The following is a 12,547-nucleotide window of genomic DNA, read 5'->3' on the forward strand; positions in this document are numbered from 1 at the left end:
GGCAGCGGCAGGTGCTCCCGGGAGGTGCTCTCGGAGGCGTTGGCAGGTGAGGGAGAACAAAGACAGCAGACACGCCCGGCACTCTCCGCACGAGGCGAGCAGAGAGAGCTGCTAAAGATGCAGCTTCGGATTTGACAGGAAGACGCGGAAAAGGCTTTTACCGTGTTAGGGAAAAGGCTTGGCACTGACTTACCGTGACTTCTCACATTAAAGAGGTGACTCAACGCCACTCGTGATGGGCATGTGTTCAGAATCCCTAATAATCACCAAACAAAACGAAAAAAAACGGCTCCGGTGACTGGACCCGGTCCTGACACAGCACGGCTCATCTGGGCGGCGGGCGGGCTGATGTCCACAGAAAGGTCCGCTCCCAAAGGCCTGGCTGCGGGAGGCCCTCGGAGGCCGGGAGGAACCGCTGAGGGTCACGGTCGGGTCCCTGCTCCCATGAAAGCAGAATCCCCGGGAGGGGCCCCCCGGGCCAGGATGCAGTGCTGACGCCTCAGGCGCTGCTGAGCAGTGGCCAACGCTGAGCCCGGCTACATGGACCCTCTGTGTCAGTTTTGGGTTAAAGTTCAATCTCCTTTTAAAAAATCTTTATTGTTGAAAGTATTACATGTGTCCCTTCCCCGCGCGCCCCCTCACCCCCTTTGGCCTCCTCCACCCACAACACTAGAGAAAATGCAGTCATCCTGATGGTCTCTGGTCGGAGCCCGTCGCAGGGAAAGTGCTGAGAGCTCCGTCTATGGCCCCCGATCTCACCATCTGAAGACAAAGCGGCTCACGGGGAGGTCCGTCTGTGCAGATCAGGCTCAGTCCCGGGGAGAGGGTCTCAGGCGCTACCTGCACACGGAGCCACCTGCACGCCGGCCGGTGCTCAGAGGACACCGTGGGCTTCCCTCCCCCCTCGCCTGTCTGTGCCCCGGAAACACCTACCCTGGGGACCTGTTTCCTCCACTTCCTCATGACACACAGTTCCCCTTACGTCTGGGAAAAATAACTGGCCTCAACCTTAATTCATTATTCAGTGTCTATTTCCTTTCAGCCGTTTCTCCCCGATAGCCTCTCACTCGCCTTCCTTCTCAACGGACACGGGGGTTTTCTTTCTAGATTTCGCCTCAGAAGTATCCCCAGGTTGGAGTGAAGCATCTGTCTATGTCCGTGGTGTCCGATGCCATGAATGGGAACGCCGTTTCCGCCGGCGGTGTTGGCCGGGGTCTGGCTCTGCAGTGTGCAGCGCCTGTTCCAGGAGAGAACCAAGCACTCGAGGGGGCGGCGCTGGGAGAAGAAGCTCTTTCTCCCAGACTAGCAGCTCCCCGCCTGACAGAGGCACTGACAATGGAAGCCTTTTGGGTGCCGAGCGCCAATTCAGGGCCGGCATTGAGATGCAAAAAAGCGCGGGCCGGGAGCCCTGGGATCCGGTTCCATCCGGCTCTCCGCTGCAGACCGGGCCCAGGCCTGGCCTTCCTGGGTGCTGGGCTTTGAGAGGCAGAGTGGGAACAGCTCTGCCAGGGCAGGCGGTCTGGGTTTAAGCTACCTCTCATCTTCGCGCAGGCTGTGTGACGTAGATCCAGTTACTTAACCTCTCTGAGCCGGTGAGGATAATACCAACCTTGCCTATTGGGTCGTTGGGGGAGGCGTGTGTGTGGGGCGGGGAGAGATAATAAAGAATGGAGCAGGAACTCAGTCATAGTTTGGGGCTGTTTTAAAGCTTATAACCTCGTGGCAAACTTGGAGTAATAGAAAGAGAACGGCACTGGAGCCAAGGACTGTTACAGCTGCGTGACTCCTGTGAATTAACTAACTCCTCCTGATAGGTCCTCCCTGCCTCCAGCTGATGGACAGACGTAAACCCACCCGCAGCCAGACATTCCTGAGCACTGACCCACCCATCAGCTCCTGCCAAACACCCTAAGCCCCCATTCCTGAGTCCCTAGGCCCCTAATCATAGGCCTTCCATGAAGCCACCCATCAGCGTGTGCTGAGTGCCCTAAGCCCCGTTCCCTCTCCTCCCCTTAAAGGTGCTTGAACCCCGGCCCTCGCCCTCTTCCTCTCTCTCTGGAAGCAGCCGGCAGGGGTGCTCTGCTCTCAATAAAGCCTGTGTCCTGGCATCCTGGTCTCCGGGACCCTCTCTATTTCATCTTTCACCTCTGAGGCTGTGTCCTCTGCCACGAGGGTTCAGTAAAAGCATTCTGTATCGAGGCCATTTCCCCCGGTCTCACTGGTACTACAGGGGAATGAATGAGGGCGGGTTAAGTCTATTTCATCAGCTTTGCCCCTTCCTGCCTGCTCCCTCCAGCATCCACCCTCCATGGCAGCTGAGACCTGCCTGCCCTCAGCCCCGCACACGTCTCCAAGCCCCTGCAGAGAGGCCAGGGTCGCTGCTCTGTACGTGACGTTTGCCAAGATGACGCAGCCCCTCCTGACCAGTACCCTGTCCTCCTGCCACAGCCTTTCCACAGGACAGTGAGTTTGTTCCAGTGCCAGTGAATGGACCCATTTATCCCGGACATCACAGGTGCCCCGCAGTGTCTGCAGTACCTGCCTTCCCCACCAGGGGGATCTAGGCACCTCCCGGGCGTGGCTCCCTGAGGGCGCTGGGGCTGCTGGCGGGATTGGGGTAAATGGAAGCATGGCTGCGGATTGGGGTAAATGGAAGCATGGCTGGGGATTGGGGTAAATGGAAGCATGGCTGCTGGTGGGATTGGGGTAAATGGAAGCATGGCTGCTGGTGGGATTGGGGTAAATGGAAGCATGGCTGCTGGTGGGATTGGGGTAAATGGAAGCATGGCTGCTGGTGGGATTGGGGTAAATGGAAGCATGGCTGCTGGTGGGATTGGGGTAAATGGAAGCATGGCTGAGGATTGGGGTAAGTGGAAGCATGGCTGCGGATTGGGGTAAGTGGAAGCATGGCTGGGGATTGGGGTAAATGGAAGCATGGCTGCTGGTGGGAGTGGGGTAAATGGAAGCATGGCTGCTGGTGGGATTGGGGTAAATGGAAGCATGGCTGAGGACCAGGCTCTGCTCCTGCGGGAGGTGAGCCATGGCGGGTCTTCCTTCCCTCAGCTCCCGCGTGAGAACAGGCTTCCCCGGATCCGCTCAAGCACACCTGCGCTGCCTCAGTGACCCTCCGAGCCTCCGGCTCCAGGGAAGAACCATGAGCCAGTCCCGTGTGACCGCACTCTCCCGTGGGAATCGAAGGACAAACTGAACTACCAAGCGAGACAGAGACAGACTCACAGACAGAGAACAGGCCGACGCTCCGAGGGGGGTGGAGGTGGGGAGGGTGGTGGTGATGGAGGGAGGGAGAGAGAGAGAGAGAGAGGGAGAGGGAGAGGGAGAGAGGACTCATGGACAATCGTGTGGTGATTGCAGGGCGGTGTTGGGGTGGGGGAATGTGGAAGAAGGCATAGCGGGGATAAATGGAGATGGAACAAATAAAATAACAACAAAAGAGAAAATGTGTTGGCAAGCCAAAAAAAGAAAGAGAGAAAGATGAGGAATGTTGGGGCACAGGAGGAAGGCAGCCAAAGGCAGTTTCTGAGGCAAACAGCTTCTTTTTTTAAGATATATTTTATTGATTTTTTTTTTTTTTTTTTTTTTTTTTTACAGAGAGGAAATGAGAGGGATAGAGAGTTAGAAACATCGATCAGCTGCCTCCTGCACACCCCCCACTGGGGATGTTGTACCTGCAACCAAGGTACATGCCCTCGACCGGAATCAAACCTGGGACCCTTCAGTCCACAGATCAACGCTCTACCCGCCAAGCCACACCGGCTACGGCGCAAACTGCTTCTTGTCCCTAAGAGTGAGAAGCCTCTTTCCCTCTTCGTCACCTTCTCCAGTGCTCCCTCCTCTGCTTCCCGCTGTCAGAGGGGTGATCGGCTCTCCTCCCTGAGCAGAGGCGGCAGCCCTGCCTGGCCCCGGGCGGGACTGACTTTCCTATTTGATGGGCATGAGGGCAAAGAAGGTCGCCTCAGCTCCAACCAGCTCACCCACCGGGAAGCTAACCGTCCTTCCTCCGCCCGGGTGATCAGCATGCCTGATAGAGAAACAAACTTTCCGTTCTGGTCGGACCCGGATCTCTGGGTGTCCTGAATGTCTTGAATCCGGGAACTTCCCAAGGAAAGTGGAGCTGGGGGTGCTGCAGAGACTTCGACGGGCTTTGGTCTCTCTGTCGAGGGGCTGCCCTCTTCCCGAGAGGCATGCGTCAGGCTCCGGCTGAGCTAATTTGTTGCTATTAAAGGTGAATTGTTTTATTTCCTCTGGGTAATCCAAAAGGGAATTTTTTCTGCTGCATTTGGGTGATAAAAATCTAAAGACAACAGTTCCAGTAGAATAAGCATTTGGGTGTTACTCTTTCCTCCGTGGAGAGAATAAACAGCTCCATTCTCAAACTGCCACTAAGTTAAACTATGACCAGCAGAATTCAGGACTCGGTGACAATCATTGATAAAAGGTTACATTTCCTGGCATTTTTCTGGGCTTCTTTGTAGATTGGGAATTTTGTGGTAAAATGAAAGCTTAGTGATGGACTTCTGAACCAGACGGGAGTTCACTGAAGCCGAACGCCTTGTTATGTAACAGAAGACGGGAGCCCGGAGGTGGACACGGCTCACCCACAGACACAGAGCAGGTGATGGAGGACTTTTCAGCGTATAAAACAGCTGTTTGCCACACGCACTGGTTTATGTTGTACGTACCTCTCTCCAGGCAGATCCTAGGAAGAATCTGCAAACACTACACACACACACACACACACACACACACACTCACACACACACACACACTCACACACACACTCACACACACACACACACTCACACACACTCACACACACACACACTCACACACACACGGAAGGCATCCTAAGCCAGTCTCCCTTGTTTGGTCATTTCATTACAGCTGCACAAATCCCCTCCTCTCGCTGCAGGCAAGTTCAGAAAGGAAAAGAGAGGTGAGAGCTGTCAGACAAACACATTGTTTTTTGCTTTTTTAAAACATTATATTTTTTTATTGATTTCAGAGAGGAGGGGAGAAGGAGAGGGAGAGAAACATCAATGAGGAGAGAGGGTCATTGGTCAGCTGCCTCCTGCATGCCCCCTATGGGGGACTGAGCCTGCGCCCCGGGCAGGTGCCCTGACTCGGAATCGAACCCTGACCTCCTGGTTCATGGGTCAGCGCTCACCCAGCCGCACTGGCTGAGCCCAAGCGGAGTTTTATCGTCTTCCTCCCCCACGAGGCTGGAGCTCCACAGGGGCGGGCCTCCGTCCTGCTGCGTGTATTTGTTCCTGCAGCTCCACCACGGAGAAGGGGCTGGTTAAGAAAGAGGGTTCAGGCCCTAAGCGGTGTGGCTCAGTGGAAAGAGCGTAGGCAGCCTGCGGACTGAAGGGTCCCAGGTTCGATTCCGGTCAAGGGCATGGACCTTGGTTGCAGACACATCCCCAGTGGGGGGTGTGCAGGAGGCAGCTGATTGACGTTTATCTCTCTCATCGATGTTTCTAACTCTCTATCCCTCTCCCTTCCTCTCTGTAAAAAAAAAAAAAAATCAATAAAATATATTTAAAAAGAAAAAAAAAAAAGAAAAGAAAGAGTGGTTCACTAAATACATGAAAATGCTTGCATCGATCAGCTGTTCTAAAGACCACGCCTTAGGGTGGCAACAAACCTAAGGTGACCAGGCATCCCGCTTTTGGCGGGACAGTCCCGCTTTTTAACCATTTGTCCCGCGCCCCTCGGCGGTTAAAAGAAGTTTGGAAAAAATCGGGACTTCTAAACGCCGAGGGACGCGGGACAAATGGTTAAAAAGCGGGACGTCTGGTCACCTTAAACAAACCCTCACTCCAAGAGGGTGCAGACGGTCCCTCTCCGAGGTGGACCCCGAGCGGTGCCGCAGAGAAAACCGTCCGAACACACAGGGCCTCGGCCGTCGGGCAGGGACCGGCGGGGGAGGCGGCCGGACGGACATGGTGCACGCTCCGGCCGGCGGAGGGCATGGGGACGGGGAGGAAGGAGCCGGGACCAGGACGTCCTCGGCGGGGCCTCACGGCTCTGCTTTCTCTCCGGGGCAGAAGCCGGGCGCACCGTCCCCCGGACACGGGGCCACCGGGCAGCCAGCCGTGTGTGTGTGTGTGTGTGTGTGTGTGTGTGGCCGGGGGACGCGCCCTCCGAGGTGAACCGGCCTGGTTATTACAGTCTCTCCGTCTACCCACTGGCCCACCCTCTCTGGAGGAGATATTTGTACAGAAGCTCCTTTATCATGTGTTAGACGCAGCTTTCCCTTCTTATCTTGACTTGGGGTGCGGGGCGGGGAAGGGGGGTCTGCAAAGGGCCTCCGGCCCTCCGTGTCCTGGTCCCTCTCTTCTGATCGGGGCTCACGGGGCAGCGTGGGCTCAGCGGCCTGGCAGATGGACAGCTGCTGGCCCAGCGGCACCCACCCGCCCCGCAGACCGGCCTCCGGCCCGCGCACCTCTGAGGGTGAGACAGCGGTTACAGAAGTGACGGCTTCCTTCCTGCTCATCCCGTCTCCCGGCAGCCAGCCGCCGGAATCGCTCTGCCACCCCAGGATCTGGTGATCTGGCCCGTCCTCGGAGGCCGAGCCTCAACTTCCTTCCTGCGGCTGCTCGGCCTCAGTCTCCGGCGGGAGGGACCGCTTCCCCCGGCGGCTCCCGGGTCCCTCCCTGCACCCTGCCTCCTGGCCGGGGGCACAGGCCTGGCACAGCCCCTCCGGGTGTCTGTGTGCGTGTGGGTCCCTGTGGCCCATGAGGCCGCTTCCCCTCGCTCCGGGCCGGCGTCGTTGGGGTCCGTGGGGAGAGCCTGAGGCCCTGACCGTCCCCAGCACAGCCAGGGGCCTGGGTCCCACGGACACGACACGGCTGAGGCGGAGGAGCCGGCGGGAGAGGGTGGAGGAGGCTGCTCTGCCTGGAACGGGAGGGACGCCGGGTGTTTGTCGCGTTGCCATGGGCTTCTGGGCACCGGCAAGACGCTCCTCTCCTGTGCTTCCCCCGCTGGAAATTCCCGAGAAATTCCCAGGGGAGACGGAGCCACAGGAAGGGAAAGGCGCCGAGGCCGGGCAGCAGCCGAGGGCCCGGTGCCGTTCTCCGAGGCGCCCAAGCGGGGATTCTGCGAGGAGAGCGCTGGGCCTCCACTGCCCTGCCTCCGCCGCGGGAGCCGGAGCCCAGGACCAGCAGGGGAATAAGATGCGCTCAGCCACGGCCACGGGGGCCTTCAGTCACTCTCAGCGCTGAGCTCTGAGCCCGGGTCACTGCCCGGGGCGGGCCTGGGGCCAGGGCAGCTCCCCCTGGGTCAGGATTCTCCATTGGCCACCTGAGAGCTGGCCATCAGGGCGTCCTCTTACCCCTCTGGGCAGCTGGCCCGCAGCTGTGCTCACTGCCGTGTGTGATTCACAGTAACACAGAGAGACCGGGACAGACAGCTGTACCCACTACCGTGTGTGATTCACAGTAACACAGAGAGAGACCAGGACAGACAGCTGTGCTCACTGCCCTGTGTGATTCACAGTAACACAGAGAGACCGGGACAGACAGCTGTACCCACTATCATGTGTGATTCACAGTAACACAGAGAGACCGAGACAGACAGCTGTACCCACTACCGTGTGTGATTCACAGTAACACACAGAGAGACCGGGACAGACAGCTGTACCCACTACCGTGTGTGATTCACAGTAACACAGAGAGAGACCAGGACAGACAGCTGTGCTCACTGCCGTGTGTGATTCACAGTAACACAGAGAGACCAGGACAGACAGCTGTACCCACTATCGTGTGTGATTCACAGTAACACAGAGAGACCGGGACAGACAGCTGTACCCACTACCGTGTGTGATTCACAGTAACACAGAGAGAGACTGGGACAGACAGCTGTACCCACTACCGTGTGTGATTCACAGTAACACAGAGAGAGACCAGGACAGACAGCTGTACCCACTACCGTGTGTGATTCACAGTAACACAGAGAGACCAGGACAGACAGCTGTACCCACTACCGTGTGTGATTCACAGTAACACAGAGAGAGACCAGGACAGACAGCTGTACCCACTACCGTGTGTGATTCACAGTAACACAGAGAGACCAGGACAGACAGCTGTGCCCACTACCGTGTGTGATTCACAGTAACACAGAGAGAGACCAGGACAGACAGCTGTACCCACTACCGTGTGTGATTCACAGTAACACAGAGAGAGACCGGGACAGACAGCTGTACCCACTACCGTGTGTGATTCACAGTAACACAGAGAGACCGGGACAGACAGCTGTACCCACTACCGTGTGTGATTCACAGTAACGCAGAGAGACCGGGACAGACAGCTGTGCTCACTGCGTGTGTGATTCACAGTAACGCAGAGAGGGAGGAAGGGAAGGTGGAGAAAGCTGGGACTGACTGCGACAGGCATCTGTGGAGGAGACAGGGCCTCAGGCGGGCTCTGGAGCTGGCCCGGAGGAGACCGCAAGTCACACAGAGGCAGATGAACAAGCCGGGAGGCTGGGGGTGCAGGGAGGGGGCAGGGAGTGAGCCTGGGGGTGGAGGGGGGGCGGTGAGGACAGGCAGCAGCTAAAATAAAGCTGGACGGTGAGAGTGAGGGGGCAGGGGGGCTGGAGCAGAGAAACCTGCTGTGGAGGCAGAGCCGTAAGGACACTGCTACCTGGTTTTTTTTTGGGGGGGGGTTTCTACAGAGAGGAATGGAGAGGGATAGAGAGTTAGAAACATCGATCAGCTGCTCCTGCACACCCCCAACTGGGGACATGCTCACAACCAAGCACATGCCCTTGGCCAGAATGGAACCCGGGACCCTTTAGTTCGCAGGCCGACGCTCCATCCGCTGAGCCACACGGGTCTCGGCTCCCTCGTGGGTTTTGAACCAGGTGACAGACGGAGGGCAGGGGTGGCAGGAAACAGTGTGGCCGTGGCAGGCCGTTCAGACTAAAAGGGGGCGAAGCTGAGGGAGGAAGGGGGGGACAGCGAGCCAGGCGGGCGACGAGGGCCGCCTGCCAGCGAGAGGGGAGAGGACGCCCAGGGAGACCCCGTGGAGGGCAGATGTGTGTGGGCGGGGGTGGCTGCAGCGGACGGGGCCAGGACCAGCGGACCCCGTGTGTCCAGGGCAGCGGCTGCGCCAGGGACAGAGGCGGGGAGAAGCAGCGGCTGGCTCAGGAGAGGAGGCGATGCTGGCCTGTCAAACACAGACCTCGGATGACAACGACAGGCAGGAGCAACAAGGGGCAGATCCCAGGCGCACAGGGAAACGCGCAGAGCAGCGTCTGGTACCAGATGCCACGCCTGGCAGTGAGTCCTGGTCCGGGCTCACAGGACAAAGCTAAAACTCAGGCCGCCAGTCCCCAGCCCCCGTCCCTCCTCAGGGCACACATTTCTGTGAAATGTCCCAGTTCAGAAGCAAGGCCTGCCTCTTTTCTGGGGCTCAGCTGGTTCCGTGCATGCCACCCTGTCCTTCCCCCATCTTAAGCCTTCTGGGTTTGTGTTTTGGGTTTTCTACTTAGAGTGGAAATCTACAAGACTATAACAGACTAAAGGGCAGAGAGAATCAAGGAGGCAGATTTTTTGATTAAATAATTTCTTTTAAGAGCCCTTTCTAAAAATGTGAAGCACCCATAAATGGAGAAAGCTAATTCTAGCCCTCTTCTGGAAATAGTTTAGCAGCAGCCTGACTCTGAGGAGAGTCTATATATAGGCCTCGCCTCCGAGGCCGCGGTTGGGCTGAAAGGCCTGGACACCACTTCTGTGTTCTCTCCCCCCTGGGCGCTGAGGGCCGGAGAGCCACTGTGGGAATGATGCTGATAAACTGGTTCATTTGTTCATTCAAGATTCTGCTCTTCTTCTCTGAGCCAGGCCCTCGGCACAGGCCTGGGGTGCAACCGAGAAATGGACAGTGACGCTGACCTCAATGACCTTGTATCTAACAAGGAATGTAGTGAACCGAGTGTGAGACGCTACCGCAGAAGGAAATGCGCGGGACTCGGGGCTGAGGGTCCAAGAAGACTCTTTGGGGAAATAACACATATTCCGAAGCATTAAATATGACATCAAACCAGATTATTGGAGGCAGAAGAGGCTTAAGCTACTCCTATGAGTGTCCTTGCCCAATATTCATATCTGAACACAAAGACTCTACATATGAAGCCCAACAGGACTTTTAATATGAACGGAATAGAGGCTGTTAACGGAACGTAGGAATCAGAGAGCACTGCTCAAAAGCCTTCTTGCAAAGATCACATGGATTTGGGTGGAAAACCCCACAATAAGAGACAACAAAGCTGTCTCCAGGCGCAGGCTCAAAAACACGATAGTTTAAGAACAAAACTCACAAATGAAAAACTAATCTTTCATTTTTAACTCCCTTCTGCCAGGGGATAAAGAAAAAATTTTAGCCGGAGACAGGCAAACGTAGGAACCCTGCCCTGTTCCCCCTCCACCTGCCCTCCCCTGGCCATCGGGGGTGGAGAGCGGGGAGATCGGGGACGAAATACATCCTCACGCGTCAAACACTTGGCCCAGCACCTGGCGATGGTGAGCAGTGAATGCTGGGAACCATTCACATGCTTCAGGCAGCCATCGCAGACCTGGGAAAGCCGGACCATCGCGAGGGATCTCACAAACGGCTCACCTGAAAGACCTGGCGATTCGTTTGGGGTAAGAGAGACGATGAGGTCAATCAGACCTCCCAGACGTTCGATTTGGGAAGACTTGGGCTGCTGTGCCCTTCACCCAGAGGGGGAGCACGGAGGAGCAGCAGGGAGGGGAGAGAGTTTACTTTCTTAAAACGCCACGAGACGTGGGACAAATTGTTCAAAAGCGGGACGTCTGATCACCTCATCCTAGGAAGCTGCAGGGTGGGGAGCAGACACAAGAGGAGAGAGACCCGATTTGTACGTAGCAGGTACCGGACGGTGTGGAAGCTGGTTCTGAGGAGACAGAGAAACCTGTGGTTGATGAGCGGCCAGAGGAAGGCTGCCCGCAGCGAGGGGCACTGAGACAAAGAGCGTGCCCTTCGGGGCCGAGTTTGCCGAGACTGGGCAAGGGGCATTAGTGGCGCCATCACCCCGTTTCCTGAAGAACCCCTGAACATAACTACTGCGGAGAAAACGAGATTCCTTCCCCCGTCATGGCATGTAGGTTTAATCCCCGCACTTGGTTCCAGCTGGAGGAGGAGATGAACATCTTCCTTCCTCCAAGCATTTTTATGGAGAAGCAGTGTTCATGATCACTCCGGGGGGCGGATATTAGGCTGACACTGATTTGAAACGCAGCTGATACGGGAAACGGTCCGTTTTCCATAATGAGGATGTGACACCCGCCGGCCAAACCACAGAACGCCCGTCTGCGGAGGAGTGGCGAGGAGTGAGGCTAACCATCGTGACCTCGGCTCCTCTGCCAGCGGAATGAGCCTCCCCACCTGGGCTTTCCTTCCACCCCCAGCGAGGGAGACCCGCTGGAATGACACGCCGGCCTCTTGTACGCTTAGTTTTCCCAGCTTGAGAAGTTCACGAAGGTTCGAGAACGTACATAGTGGGTGCCATCTGTCTGACAGTAAGTGACCGGAGATGGAGAGGACAGGGTCACACACAGAGGGGCTGGTCAGCTGGTCCCACGGGCCTGGGATTCTGAGGCAATGGTCCGGGTTGCTAACATCTATTTCATTATCCGCTTCAGTCAGTCACAGGTTTTCCTGCCGAGGCATGTTGCGTGATCCGTGTGTGTCCGAGTGGCTTTCCCTCTTTTGGAAAGCCTGGCTTCCTGCCTGGCCGAGTGGCTCGGGGGCTGAGGGCCGGCCTGTGAATCAGGAGGTCACGGTGGGATTCCTGGTCTGTTACCTGTGACATGCTCATCCTTTAACTGTTGGTGGAAACCAGTTGCTTTCAGCCTTTGATGATGGAGGATGAGGTCTCGGGAAGCTCCGAACCCAGGCCTCTGTGTGGGTGTGGGTGTTCGTACCCCTGGGTAAGACCCCAGGCCTGGGAGGGGAGACCACAGGGCAGGTACATACGTAAAGCTCTGTGGAAAGCTGGCTTTTGCTTTTGATTTTATTTTATTTTTTTAATTAAAAAAATATATATTTTATTGATATTTTACAGAGAGGAGGAAGGGAGAGAGATAGAGCTAGAAACGCCAATGAGAGAGAAACATCGATCAGCTGCCTCTTGCACACCCCCCACCGGGGATGTGCCCGCAACCAATGTACGTGCCCTTGACCGGAATCGAACCTGGGACCTTTCAGTCCGCAGACCGACGCTCTACCACTGAGCCAAACCGGTTTCGGCGGCTGTTGCTTTTTAAAAGGTAATTTTGTGCACATGGTTTTGTCCGTACGTCAGTCTATCTCTGGTTGTGCCTCGTGTCATGGCTGGAGGAACCGTGTGGACAAAATAGAACTTTAACTCCGAGGATGACCCAGAACCAGCGGAGGGCGGTCAGCGGGGTCAGGAGGCGGTGTGTCGAGAGGAATGAGAAGGCTGGTCTGCGGCTTCCACCTCGCTCTGCGGGAACCTGTTTGTCCGGCCGGCGGCCTCTGCACGC

This window comes from Pipistrellus kuhlii, unplaced genomic scaffold (assembly GCF_014108245.1).
Source record: "Pipistrellus kuhlii isolate mPipKuh1 unplaced genomic scaffold, mPipKuh1.p scaffold_m20_p_24, whole genome shotgun sequence".
NCBI lineage: Eukaryota > Metazoa > Chordata > Mammalia > Chiroptera > Vespertilionidae > Pipistrellus > Pipistrellus kuhlii.